General features: G+C 37.5%; 1 pseudogene; it reads left to right on the top strand.

Annotated features, from left to right (window-relative positions):
* Positions 1–12,127: 12,127 nt before the first annotated feature.
* LOC112476098 lies at positions 12,128–12,245 on the top strand (annotated as a pseudogene).
* The last annotated feature ends 2,616 nt before the right edge of the window (positions 12,246–14,861 follow it).

Here is a 14,861-nt window from a genome sequence, read left to right as displayed (position 1 = left end):
TTGGCCACCACATTCTCCCATGGAAGTGGAGCCCTGGAACTGAGGTTCCTGGTCACAGAGAAGACGCACACTTCCCTGGGAAATAGATGGCATTTTATTGCCACACAACGGAGATGCAAGAGGCCTGGGCAGTGTAGGAGGCTTATGTGCCACCTACTGGAAAACAAAAGAAAGACCTCTTCTTATTAACCTGCTAAAGAGAGATATATTTTTTAAATAATTTTTTATTTTTCAAATATACTCGGCATAGAGATCACTCTTAATAATTTTTTTTTAAAGCAGAGTACATTCTCATAAATGCAATGGTTGAAAAAAAATCATTAAATATCATGAACAGCCAAGATGACAAGGCAGCTCAAAATATTGATGAACAATATTCAGAGAAGAAACTAAAGATATAGAAATATGTGATTAAATGACAGAGAATTCAAATTGCAGTTTCGAAGAAACACAACAAGATGCAAGAAAACTCTGATAGTTTAATGAACTCAGAAACAAAATTAATGAACAACAGAAATACTTTGTCATAGAGATTGAAACTTAAGAAAAAGTAATCCAATAGAACTTCTGAGCTGAAGAACTCAATAAGAGAGATAAAAAATGAAATAGCAAGCTTATGAAATAGACCTGACCAAATGGAGGAAATAATTAGTGATATCAAAGATAGAAATCTGGAAATGATACAGATGGGAGAAGAGAGGGATTGGAGAGTGACAAAAAAAAATGAAAGAACTCTATAAAAACTATCGGACACCATCAGAAAAAGCAATATAAGAATAAGGGGTATATCACAAGGAGAAGAGAGAGAGAAGGGAAGAGAGAGCCTATTCAAACAGTCAACAAGAACTTCTCAAACCTATGGAATGAAGTAGATCTTTGAATCCTAAAGCAAACAGAATACCTAATTATCTCAATTCAAAAATGTTTTCTCCAAGAAACATTATATTAAAACTGCCAAAAAATAATGACAAAGAAATAATTATCAAGACAGCCAGGGGAAAGAAGATGGCAACCTATAAAAGAAAACCCAGTAGGTTATCATAGGATTTTTTTAGCAGAAACTTTACAGGCTAGGAGAAAGTGGAATCAAATATTAAAACTATTGAAAGAGAGAAATTATCAGCCAAGAATAATATATTCAGCAAAATTTTCTTTTAGATATGAAAGAAAAATAAAAGCTTTTCTAGATATGCAGAAGCTGAGGGAATTTTCCACTACAAGGTCTGCATTACAGGAAATACTACAGCGAGTTATTCTACCTGAAAAAAAAAGGCAAAGAGTTCCAAAACTATGAGTAAGATGACAAATGGACAGATAGAAACAGGAAATTGCAATCCTTATTCAGAAGGGTATTATGAACTTAAATATTGCATAATGGTTAAAGGAGGTAAACATTTTAAAAAGAGAATAGCTACTACAACTCAGAAATGAACTCTCAGCATGAATAAGAATAATTAGAGGCAACAAAAATGGAAAAGGTGGAGTAAAGATCTGAATCTGTTAATGCAAATTAAGGTAAGATGCACACAGAATAAAAAAGATTACTGTATATCAGAAACTTTCCATTACATAAACTTAATGGTAACCACACACGAAAAATTTCAGAATTGAAACACATAACATAAAAAAAAAAAAAAATAGGAAACATTAAAAAGATTATACATCATGATCAAGTGGGGTTCATTCCAGGGGCACAAAGATGGTTCAACATATGCAAATTGATTAATGTGATATATCACATAAATAAAATAAAGGATAAATGTAGAAAAATCATTTAACCAGATACAGCATCCATTTATGATTTTAACACTTAATAAAATGGGTATAAAATTACCTCAACATAATAAAGGCCATATATAACAAACCCTCGGGTCATATCATATTCAGTGGTGAAAAACCGAAAGCTTTTCCTCTAAAATCCGGAATAAGACAAGATGCCCACTTTACCACTGTTATTTGACATAGTACTGGAAATCCTAGCCAGAGAAATCAGAAAAGAGAAAGAAATAAAAGGCATCCAGATTGGGAATGAAGTAAAATTATCACTTTTTGCAGATAACAATTCTCTATATGGAAAACCATAAAGATTCCAACAACACACACAAAAAAACTATTAGAGACAATAAATACAGTAAAGTTGCAGGATACACAATCAATGTACAAAAATCTTTTGAGCTCCTATACACTAACAATGAGTTTTCAGAAAAAAATATTAAAAACAATAAAAATTTAAAAAAACATTTATTTTGTAATTTCAACAAAAAGAAAAAAGTACTTAGGAATTAATTTAACAAAGTATGTGAAAGACCTAAACACTGAAAAATACAAGACATTATTAATAGTAATTGATGAAGATACAAAAAAATGGAATAATATTTTGTGTTCATAGATTGGAAGAATCACATAGTTAAAATGGCCATATTACCCAAAGCAATATACAGATTTAAAACAATCAACATCAATATTCTGAAGGCATCTTTAAACAAATAGAACAAAAAATATCAGATTTGTATGGAAGCACAAAAGACCCTGAATAGCAAAAGGAATCCTGAGAAAAAAGAACAAGGCCAGAGATATCGCACTCCCAGACTTCAAATTATACTACAAAGTGACAATAATCAAAACAGCATAATACTAGCCAAAAAAACAGACACACAGATAAATGAAACAGAATTGAAAGCCTAGAAGTAAACACACACATATATAGGCAAAAAAAAATTCTGACTAAGGAGCCTAAAATATACTATAGAGAAAATAAAGCGTATTCAATAAATGATATTGAAAAATATTGGAAAGCTGCATGCAAAAGAATGAATCTAGACTGTTATCTGGCACCTACACCAAAATTAACTCAAAAATATTCAAAGACCTAAATATAAAACCTGAAACGATAAATTGCATAGAAGAAAACATAGGTACTAAACTCATCAAAAGCAAGAAAACTAAAAGCAAAAATAAATGAATGGGACTATATTAAACTAAATAGTTTAGGCACAGACTCTGAGGAAGATGGCAGACCAGGTAAAAGCAGGGTTCACCTTCTCCTAGGTCCTCATCAAATTACAATCAAATTGCTAAGCAGAGTCAGGCCTGGATAGTACTTGGATAGGAGACCACCTAGGAATACCAGGTGCTGTAGGCGTTAAAAACAAAACAAACAAATATACAAAACAACAACAAAAAAGAAATTACAACCAAATTATGAAATAATCAATGTGGAGAATCACCTGAAGTATAGCTGATCATAACATGTACGTCTGATAATATAAAGGAGCCACATCAAAGCTGGGAGGAGGGGTAAAGTCGTGAATCGGGCTGGACCCACACCTGTGGGTGGTGGAGAATCACTGGGAGGGAGAGCAAGGCTGCAGAGGCTCCCCTGTAAGAGAGGGGGGTGGTCTTGGCCTCATTTGGGGGCTCCCCAGCCAAAGGTCCCAGCCCAGGAAAGAAGAGACTCCAATAAGTCTGACTGTATAAACCAGAGGGGATTCTGGCAGCCTTGGTGAGAGGAAAGGAGAATAAAACCCTAGACGCCCCTTTGAAGGCTTTCAGACCTGCAGACACTCACCCGATATACCAGGGGTGGGTCAGAGGCCCGCACAAGATTCATACTAGGAAAGTCTGCATTACCTGATGCCAAAAAGAGGGCTGGATGAGAGGCCACAACTGTGCTTTAGTTGTGGGACCCCCTATGGGGAAATCTATAAACCATGCCAGTTCACCCACGCAGACCCCTCCCACAGGGCCATTTGGAAGTGCTGGTCTGAGGAGATCAGCATGCCCCACACATCCTGCAGATTGCTTGGGGCTTTTGTTGCTGGATGGTTGCCACTCTGTAAGCATGCATATCAGGGCCAAACATTCGCAGGTGGCAGTCAGCTCTGTAAGCACACATATCAGAGATAGTTTCAGGCAGATCACTGATGTCAAACACGAACTTGGGTGGATCTCAGGGATCTGTGGGCGAGTCCCAGACAGCAGCTGGTCTTACTGTGATCTGGAATTTTCATGAGAACTCACGATGGTTACTGAAATTGCAGCAAAGCTGAGGCTGCGTTGATCTGAGGGACATTGTCTCTCTGAGATCATGATCTCTCTGAGATCAACCACCCAACCCACAAGTTGCTCCAGGAGGCTCGCTGACAATCAACTTCCATCACCCTGTCCTTCTTCCTGGGTCTTCCAATCAACATAGGCAACAAACTTTGGCTACCACCTGGTGGGCACTGCAGGGAAATCAGTTGCAGGCAGACTTCTGAAAAAAGAGTTGTGGGCAGACCACTGCTGCTGTACAAGTTGCAATATCTCTTGGAGGGATCATAGGGGTCTGTGGACAGTCTAGGACAGTAGCTTGTCTCTCTGTGATCTGTGACTACTGCGGGCATGTGCAGACACAGATTACAGAAAACTGAGGCTATTGTCCTGATGTCCCTTGAATCCTTGAGATCCTGCCCCATCCAATACACAAAGCACCTGCCACATGTTGACAGGCAGCTGTCCCTGACCTGGGGTGGTGCATTTTGTGCAGTCAACAGATCTCAGCCAGTGAAGTGAGTAAAGTTCAGAGAATATGGTGACGCGAAGATCATTGCTGCCAGCACAAGATACAGTATCGTTTGGGGAGATCTCAGGGGTTTTGTGGGCCCGTTACAGATGACAACAGGATTCGCAGTGATATCTGACTTTGGTGGGAGTCCACAGTTCCAGAGTTGGAAGCAAATCTGATGCTGTGTGGGCCTGATGAACCTTTGCCTCACCGAGATGATGCCCTATCTAATCCACAAATTACATGTGGCAAGCCTGTTCCCAGGCAACCAAGTTCCATCCTTTGCTTACCTTAGGTCACAAATCCAACAGCAAACAATAGCATTCAGTTCATGCAGCCCACGCAAAGCCCATTCACACAGGAGAAGCATTCAATGGCAGGCCACAAACTCATGCCCACGAACTTCAGTAAGTCTTAAACAGAGATTGAGTATTTGCAGGTCCAAGGTGGGCAGCAGTTGGCCTTGCTATGATTGGAAACTTGCACAGGGAGTCACAGAGATAACACTGGCATGTAAACTGATACTGTAGTGGCAGGGGGACATTTACTCCATAAATCCAGGAGACTCCAGGGGTCCCTGAACCACCCAACATGCATATCGCCCAGAGGCTCTTCCAGTTTCAGAGACTTACAGGCAACTGACAGGCAATGTCAGGCCTTGAGGAGCACTGGTCTGTCTGAAAAACTGCCCTAGGTCAAGGACAGGGGATAACCAAGAGCTGCTGACAGCGTTGTCTCTTTCACTTACCTATAGATCAGCATAGACAATAACCATCTGTGGATCACTTTGTAGCTCCCACCAGGTAACGCTGAGCAATCAAAGGCAGTGGCTAGCCTTGGCTTACAGGGGTGCCCCTCCCAAGGGGCCACAAAATTAACGCATCTGAAGGCTGGCACCAGACCACAACGGAGCAACTCCTGACTAGTCCTATAGTCAGAACACATAACAGTGGTTGCAACAAGTACACAAACCTACTCGGACAAATTCCACTCAGTGGGGTCACCCCCACACAGCAATTCTTACCCTGTGGAAAGAGCCACTTCTCACAATTAGTCAGCCTGAGTGTTAATCTCATCCACTGATGTACTAACACCAATAAAGTCTTAGTAACAACAGAAGATCACACTCAACCCCCACAAAGATCATGTCCAGAGCCCCCAACACAGGGGAAAACAGAGAATGAGCCACTGGGCCACACAGGACACCTTCCACATGAGACCATCTGGCCAAGGCTGAGAGATTAAACAAATGTTCCTAACACAGAGAAATGAACACAGAGAGGTTAATAAAATAAGAAAACAAAGAAACATCAACAAGTGAAACGACAGGAGAAATCTCCAGAAAATAAGCTAAATGAAATGGAGGCAAAAAACCTGAGACAGAATTCAAAATAATGGTTATAAAGTTGCTCACAAACTTATTGAGAGAATGGATGAGCATAATGAGAACCTCAACAGAGAGATAGTAGGCATAAAAAAAGATATAGAAACCATAAAAAAGAATCAGACAAAAATGAAGGATACAATAATTGAAATGAAGAGTGCACTAGATGGATTCAACAGTAGGTTAATCGAAGCAGATCAAATAAGTGAACTGTAAGACAAGGTAGCAGAATACATCCAATCAGAACAACAAAAAGAAAAAAGAATTTTAAAAAATGAGGATAGTTTAAGAGACCTCTGAGACAACATGAAGTGTAACAATATCTGGATCATAGGAGTACCCCAAGGATAAGAGAGAGAGCAAGAGATTGAGAATCTATTTGAAGAAATAATGACAGAAAACTTCCCTAACCTGGAAAAGGAATTAGACATACAAGTTCAGGAAGCACAAAGAGTCCCAAACAAGAGGAATTCAAACAGACCAACATCAAACACATCATAACTAAAATTCCAAAGGTCAAAGATAAAGGATCTTAAAAGCAGCAAGAGAAAGACAGCTAGTTACTTAAAGGGTACTCTCATAAGAATGTCTGCTGACTTTTCAATGGAAACTTTGCAGGCCAGAAAGGAATGGCAAGAAATATTCAAAGTTACGAAAAACAAGAATCTACAACCACAGATACTCCACCCGACAAGGCTTTCAATTAAAATGGAGGTGAGATAGATTCCCAGACAGAAAAAGCTTAAGGAATTTATCATCAACAAGCCAGTATTACAAGAAATGTTAAAAAGACATGTAAAAAAAGAAGGGGTAAAAAAGAAAAAAGAAATAACAAATGCGAATAATAAAATGGCAGTAACTATGTACCTATCAGTAATCACTTTAAATGCAAATGGATTAAATGCTCCAATCAAAAGACATATGGTAGCCAAATGGATAAGAAAATAAGACCCATGCATATGCGGTCTACAAGTGATATTCACGGATTGAAAGTAAAGGGATGGAAAAAGATATTTCACGCAAATAGAAATGAAAAAAAAAAAAGGTAGGGTAGTAATACTTATATCAGATAAAATAGACTTTAAAACAAAGGCTATAATAAAAGACAAAGAAAGGCATTATATAATGATAAAAGGAACAATACATCAAGAGAACATAACCCTAGTAAACATGTACGCACCCAACATAGGAGCACCTACATACATAAAGCAATTATTGACTGACATAGAAGGAGAAATCAACAGTAATACACTCATAACAGCAGACTTTAACACTCCATTGACACCAATAGACAGATCTTATAGACAGAAAATCAACAAGGAAACAATGGGCCTAAAAGATACACTATAACAGATGATTTTAATAGATATTTTCAGAGCACTTCACCACAAAGAAGAAACATATATATATTCTTCTCAAGTGCACATGGAATATTTTCCATGGTAGACCACATGTTAGGACACAAAACAAGTCTCAATAAATTTAAGAAGATTGAAATCATATCAAGGGGCTTCTCCCATCACAACAGTATGAAACTAGAAATAAACTTCAAGAAAAAAAACTGGCAAATACACAAACACATGGAGGATAAATAACATACTACTAAACAATGAATAGGTTGTTAATGAGATCAATGAAGAAATCAAAAGATACCCAGAGACAAATGAAAATGAAAACATAATGACTCCAAATCTATGGGACAAGGCAAAAGGATTCCTAAGAGAGAAATTCATAGCAATACAAGCCTACCTCAAGAAACAAGAAAAAACTCAAATAAACGATCTAATCTTACACTTAAAAGAACAGCTAACAAAGCCCAAAGTGAATAGAAGGAAGGAAATAGTAAAGGTCAGAGAGGAAATAAATGAAAGCAAGTCTAGAAAAACAGTACAAAAGATTAATGAAACTGAGAGCTGGTTCTCTGCAAGGATAAACAAAATTGGTAAACCCTTAACCAGAATCATCAAGAAAAAAAGAGAGGGTACTCAAATAAATAAAATCAGAAATGAAAGAGAAGAAATAACTATAGACTCCACAGAAATACAAAGGTTATAAGAAAATTGGACAATATGGAAGAAATGGATACATTCCTAGAAAGAAACAAACACTCAAGACTAAGTCAAGAAGAAACAGAAAATCTAAACTGACCGTTTACCACAAATTTAATCATATCAGTAATCAAAAACCTCCCCCAAAACAAGTTTTGTACCAGCTGATTTCATAGGCAAATTTTACCAAACAGCCAAAGAATTAACACCTATTCTTCGCAAACTATTTCAAAAATTCAAGGAAAGCTCCCTGAATCATTACCTTGATTCCAAAACCAGATGAAGACATTACAAAACAAGAAAACTATAGGCTGATATATCTTATGAATATTGATGCAAATTCCTCAATGAAATATTAGCAAACCGAATTCAGCAATACATTAAAAATGTCATACACATGATCAAGTTGGATGTATTCCTGGGATGTCAGATTGGTACATATCCCCAAATCAATTAATGTGATACACTACATTAGCAAATCGAAAGATTAAAACCATATGATCATATCAATAGATGCAGAAAAACCATTTGACAAACTCCAGCATCTAGTTATGATTAAAAAAAAAAAAACTCTCAGAAAAGTGAGAATAAAGGCCATATACGACAATTTTTCACTTAACTTCTTACTCAATGGGAAAAGGCTAAAAGTATTTTTATAAATATCAGGAACAAGAAAAGAATGTCCACTTTCACCACTTTTGTTCAACATTGTATTGGAAGTCCTAGCCACAGCAATCAGACAAAAAAGAAAAACGATTTCAAAATTGGAAAAGAAGAAGTAAAACTCTTATCATTTGTAGATGACACAATACTATATATAGAGAACCCTAAGGATTTTGGAAAGGAAAAAAAAAAACTGTTAGAACTAATCGATGAATTCGGTAAAGTAGTAGGACACAATATTAATATTCAGAAGTCAGTGGCAGTTTTATACACCAATGACGAACTTTCAAAAAGAGCAATGAGGAAAACAATCCCATTTACAATTGCATTGAAAACAATAAAATATCTGGGAATTAAATTAACCAAGGAGGTAAAAGACAAGTTCTCAGATAATTATAAGTCATTGAAAAAAAGAAATTAAAGAAGACACAAATAAATGGAAGCATATACCCTGCTCATGGGTAGGAAGAATCAACATAATTAAAATGGCCATACTACACAAAGCAGTTTGTAGATTCAAGGCAATCCCTATCAAAATACCAGTGGCATTTTTCAGAAGGCTAAAACAAATAATTCTAAAATTTGTATGGAACCATAAAAGACCCCAAATATCAGGGCAATCTTGAGAAAGAAGAATGAAGTTGGAAGTATCACACAACCTGATATCAAACTATACTACGAGGCTACAGTAATCCAAACAGCATGGTACTGGCACAAAAACAGATACATTGATCAATGGAACGGAATAGAGAGCCCAGAAATGAATCCACGCCTATACTCTCACTTAATACTCACAAAAGAGGCACGAATATACAATGGGATAAATATAGTCTCTTCGATAAATGGTTTTGGGAAAATTAGATAGATACATGGAAATAGAAGAAACTGGACCATCTTCTTACGCCATATACAAGAATAGATTCAAAATGGATTAAAGAGTTAAATATAGGACCTAAAACTTCTAGAAGAAAATAGCAGTAAACTCTTTGATATTGCTAACAGTAATTTCTTTTTGGATATATCTCCTCAGACAAGAAAACAAAAGAAAAAAGAAACAGATGAGACTACATCTAACTAAAAAGTATTGTACAGCAAAGGAAACCATCAGTAAAACAAAAAGACAACCGACTGGGAGAAGATATTTGCTTATGATATAACTGATAAGAGGTTAATATCCAAAATATACAAAGAACTTGTACAACTCAACAACAACAACAAAACAATCTAATTAAAAAATGGGCAGAAGACCTGAACGGATACTTCTCTAAAGAGGAAATACAGATGGCCAATAGGCATATGAAAAGATGCTCGAGGTCACTAATCATCAGAGAAATACAAATTAAAACCACAATGAGATCTCACCTCACATCTGTTAGGATGTCAGTCATCAATAAACCAAAGAACAACAAGTGTTGGTGAGAATGAGAAAAGGGAATTTATATACATTTTGACCCAGCAATTGCAATTCTAGGTATTTATCTAAAGAAAACCAAATAATCCATAAAGATCTATACGCCCCTATGTTCATGGCAGCACAATTTACAATAGCCAAGATATGGAAGCAACCCAAATGCCCATCAACAGATGATTGGATAAGGAAGTTATGGTTCATATATACAATGGAATGTTACTCAGCCATTAAAAAAGTGAAATCCTACCATTTGCAATGACATGGATGGACTTAAAGGTTATTACGCTGAGTGAAATAAGTCAGACAGAGAAAGATAAATACTGTATGATTTCACTTATACACGGAAACTAAGGAACAAAAAGAACAAACTAATCAAAAACAAACACAAATATAGAGGACAATCTGTTGAAGACCAGAAGGAAGAGGGGTTGGTGGGCTGGGAGAAGCGGGTGAAGGGTTAAAGAAGTACAAATTGGTAGTTGATAGATGGTCAGGGGGATGCAGAGCACAGCATAGGGAATGCAGTTAGCATTAATGTAATAGCTAGGTGGAGAGCCAGAGGAGAGAAAGAGCAATTAGGGGCCTCATTTTATAAACTATATAAATGTCTAACCAATGTAATGTTTTATTGAAACTAATAAAATAAAATTTTAAAAAACATAAAAAACAATAAAACAATAGAATAGGTTGCTCATCGGGGGAAAAATAAAAATAAAATAAGTAATTTTGGCACAGCAAAAGAAACCATCAACAAAACAAAGAGGCAACCAACTGAATGAAAAAAGATATTTGCAAATCAGATCTCCCGTAAGGGGCTGATATCCAAAATACAAAACTCAACAACAACAAACAAACAATCTAATTAAAACATAAGCAGAGGTCCTGAACAGACTCTTCTCCCCAAAAGACATACAAATGGCCAACAGACATATGAAAAGATGTTCCACTTCACTAGCTATTAGGAAAATGCAAATCAGAACCACAATGAGATACTACGTCACATCTCTTAGAATGGCTGTTATCAACAAGACATGTAATAACAAGTGGTGGAGTGATTACAGGGAAAAAGGAACTCATATACACTGCTAGTGAGAATGTAAATTGGTACAGTCATTATGGAAAACATTATGGAGGTTTCTAAAATAACTAAGAATAGAATTACCATATGACCCAGCAATCTCTCCTCTGGGCATTTACCCAAAAAACTTGAAAACATTTATCCACAAATATATATATACCTGGTGTTCACTGCAGTATTATTCATGGTGGCCAAGACATGGAAACAACTGAAATGCTTTTTGATAGATGATTGGATAAGATGTGGTACAAATATACAATGGAATATTACTCAGCCATAAGGAAACATTAAATATTGCTATTTGCAACAACGTGGATGGGTCTTGAGATTATCATGCTAAGCAAAATTAGACAAATAGAAAAAGTTGAGAAGCATATGATTTCACTCATATGTGGAATATAAAACTAGAGCAACGAATAAACAAGACAACAAATAATTATAGACACAGACAATAGATTAGTGGTTACCATTAAGAAAGGGGAAGAGAGAGGTAGATAAAGGTAGCCAAATATATGGTAATAGAAAATATTTTATTTGGGGTAATTAACACATAATGCAATATTTATATGACCTATTATTGAATTGGGATAGGTCTGGCTATTTATAGTTGCCAAAGAAGAGTGTTCACTTGAAACCATGATGGAGAAATTCTTGTTTCCTTTTGGAGGTGATTTTACAATAGAGAAAAGCAGAACCTTAGTGATAGTCATGAGAATCCTATTGATGTTTGGATATAAAACAATGGAAATTTATGTATTAAATTCTTTACTTCTGTCTATAGGATGGAAGACTAACGTTATTTTTCAAGATTTGATATGTTGGGACAAAATCACAAACTGATTCTAATAAGATAAAGAAATAAAAGCTGCTGTGATTATTTTTGTAAAAGAGTTACTACAAAGGTAAATTAAGAATCTGTACAGTGATGATTGCTATGATAGAATAGTTGGGGTACACATGTTTGATCTTAGAAAAATTTTAATACAAAGAACCCCTGATCTACGGCCATGCTACCCTGAACAAGCCCAATCCCGTCTGATCTCGGAAGCTAAGCAAGGTCAGGCCTGGTCAGTACATGGATAGGAGACCATCTAGGAGACCAGGTACTGTAGACGTAAAAAATTAAAAACTAAGGGATTGTAAGCTGACAAGGTCCTTGCAATCTGTGAGGTCAACTAAGGGTTACCTTCTTAAAAAAAATAAAGAATAAAAACAAAGTCCCCTGCTGCTTGGGGGTCTACATACAGAAATGAATCTCATCACCCCATGCAAATGATGAACATAGAGCTGTTCCTCAGTAATTTTGTTGACTAAAGACAGCTGAGATTTCCAGTAACACAACACGTAATACTCTTTTAATTCACAACAAATTCAGAACCAACCAAAAGATAGCCATAGGAGAAAGAAAAATGTAGTTGAGGTTCTGTGGCCAAATGTGCTTGCTAACACGCCTACTGCCATGTGCCCTTCCTAAGGGTCTGCCATCGTGTGGAGGAACAAAGAATAAGATTTTTATAGGAAGACCCAAGAAGAAGAAAATAAAGGATTCAGTCAAGCATCCTCAGCTGCTACTCTCAAACTTGCAATCAGAAAATCCTCAAATTCTGGTCAAGATGGCAGGGTAGGTAAATGCTGTGCATGCCTCCTCCCATGCCCACATTAAAATTGCAACTAAATTATGAAATTCAGATCATCATGGAGAATGATCTGAAGGCTAGCTGAACAGAACTTCTATAACAAGGGGTGGATATAAAAAGAACACAAGACTGGTATGAGAGGCAGAGATGCAAAATAGGCTGGCGATTGAGCATCAGAAGGGATATCGTGGTGGCTGTGAAGCCCTCTCCCCACCTGGAGAGCAAAGGGCTCCTGCCCCACACTAGGGCTCTCCAGCACAGGGTTCCAGCGCTGGGAAGAGGAGTCTGACTGAAAATCAGTATGGATTCTGGCCATCCAAGTAAGTTGAAGGCAGCTGGAAATCCAAACATTCCCATAAAGGGCCCACACACAGACTCACTCACTCATAGGCACTCACCGAGAGATCTGACAAAGAGACAGCAGCTTGGGACATACAGAGAAAGACTGAGTTGTGTGGCTTCTTAGTTAGGGCTGGAGAGGCAGACTTCATTGTCTCTCTGTTGAGTCCTCTTGTAAAGCCTGCAGGTGAGCACCACCTTGCCTGTGTTAAACTCTTCCCTAACATAGTGAAAAAGGAATCTTCATTGTCCTGGTGGGATCTGCACACTTAACTCCAGTGATTTCCTGAGAGTCGACACACTCAACTTGCAAATTTCCCAGTAGCAATTTGGGTGGTTACTAGGCAACCAGTTCTACCCTATGCCTGCGGAAGGAGGTTCCTTGGCCAGCAATAAACAGGTCTTGGCTCGAGCACCTTGGGAGACACTTTTGGTGTAGGTAACCAGCCCTAGCCCTAGCTGCAATACTTCTTGAACAAATTTTAAGGGTCTGCGGGACTTGAGGTGGGTAGTGGCTAAACTCAGTGTGAGCTCAGACTTTTAAGACTGAACATAGGCTCAGCACTGGCAACAAATCTGAATCTGTACCAACATGGGGAATATGACTTGCCCTACTCTAGCAATTACATGAGACCTCACCTCATCCAACTCTGGCACCCCAGAGGCTCAGATGCTGAGCCTTACAGGCAGCTGGCAGGCAGTCTCAGTCCTTGGAGCGCTTTAGGACTTTTGTTACACTGCTCCAGGCCTGATACTGGTGGCAGTAGGCCAAGGTTCACTATGTGGCCTCTCCCACATACCTCCCAGTTATGCTCAGGCAGCAGTCAAATGTGAATAGCTTTGTAGCTCATACCAGGTAGCTCTGGGCTGATCACAGACAATGGCTGACTTTGGTCTCCATGGGAGCCCATCCAAAAAAGTTCTAGAACCAACATAACTGGAGATTGTCATTTGACTTCAACAGAGAACTACCCGATTAGTCCCACAAGAAGCACAATCAAAACATGATATCAACAGGTACGCATAATCACTGGGGCAAAACCAACTCTTTGGAGTCAGTCCCCACAGAGATGCTAATACATTGTGAGTATGGCCAATTATCATAGCCAGTTAGCTTGAGAGTCAGTCTCACTCACTGACGTACCAATAGCAATCAAGGCTCAACTATAACAGAAGTGTACACACAATTCACACAAGGGACACTCCTGGAGCACCTGGCACAGATTATCAGAAGATTGCACCACTGGGCCACACAGGACATCTAATGCAAGGCCAATCAGGTAAGACTGGGAGAGAAAGCAGATCACTTAATACATAGAAATGAAACAGAGAATCAGCTAAAATGAGGAAAACAAGAAACATATCCCAAACAAAAGAAGAGGAGAAAACTCTAGAAAAAGAACTAAATGAAATGGAGTCAAGCAACTAATTAGATACAGAATTCAAAACATTAGTTATAAAGAGGCTCAGTTAATTTAGGAGTTGAATAGATGAGCTCAGTAACAATTCAACAGAGATAGTAAGCATAAAGAAGACATGTAAACCATAAAAAAAGCACCAGTAAGAAATGAAGAATATGATAACTGAAATGAAGAATACATGAGAAGAAATAAACAGCAGATTGAATAAAGTAAAGGATCAAATTAGCAATTTGAAAGATAAGGTAGCAGAAAACAACCAATGAAACCAGAAAAAAAAAATCTAAAATAATGAGGATAGTTTAATGAGCCTCTGAGACAATATCAAGTTTAAACA

Source organism: Pteropus alecto, unplaced genomic scaffold (genome assembly GCF_000325575.1).
Source record: "Pteropus alecto unplaced genomic scaffold, ASM32557v1 scaffold232, whole genome shotgun sequence".
NCBI classification, from domain to species: domain Eukaryota; kingdom Metazoa; phylum Chordata; class Mammalia; order Chiroptera; family Pteropodidae; genus Pteropus; species Pteropus alecto.
The sequence above is the reverse complement of the archived record's forward strand: the minus strand, read 5'-3'. Positions and strand labels throughout refer to the sequence as shown.